The sequence below is a fragment of the Sapajus apella genome, unplaced genomic scaffold (assembly GCF_009761245.1).
Source record: "Sapajus apella isolate SASKATOON/1434 unplaced genomic scaffold, GSC_monkey_1.0 scaffold262, whole genome shotgun sequence".
Classification (NCBI taxonomy): domain Eukaryota; kingdom Metazoa; phylum Chordata; class Mammalia; order Primates; family Cebidae; genus Sapajus; species Sapajus apella.
In genome coordinates, this window is record NW_022437202.1 from 36,520 (window position 1) to 37,071 (window position 552).

General features: G+C 40.9%; 1 non-coding gene across 1 annotated transcript; it reads right to left on the bottom strand.

Annotated features, from left to right (window-relative positions):
* Positions 1 to 480: 480 nt before the first annotated feature.
* TRNAA-CGC lies at positions 481 to 552 on the bottom strand. The gene has a single exon. It is a non-coding gene; the product is annotated as a tRNA-Ala (tRNA).

A 552-nucleotide genomic window follows, 5' to 3' on the forward strand; every position in this document is an offset into this window, starting at 1 on the left:
TGAAGGCAACTCCCACCTGAAACTGAAAAAAGCATGCTACTTTCCTCTTCCTTAACCTTCTCCACTCTCCCCAACCCCCCAAAAAACTATGAAACAGAGACATTTTATTTTTACTGATTGTTTGTCATTGGAGACTGGGAATGGATAGGACCTCATTTAATGAATCTTAAAGCATTCTTGGATATTCAGTGGTATTTCCTCTTCCTGGATGCATTCATAAGAATAGTACATTTCTGAATTGTCCCTCTGACTTTGTACTACTCACTGCAGGATAAAACACTGTGGAAGTTTCCACGAAACAGGAATATGGTGTGTGGCTAGTCAACCAAATAGAAGAAAAACATAAAGACAGGAAACTGATCGATTTAAAGGAAATGATGATGGCAAAAATGAGAAAGCACTAAAATACTTTGTTGCTGTTTTTCTTTATATTCTACGCCAGAGGCTGAATTAAACAAAAGGTCAAAGAGGAGTTGGCCTTGGAGATGCCGGGGATCGAACCCGGGGCCTCATACATGCGAAGCATGCGCTCTACCACTGAGCTACATCCCC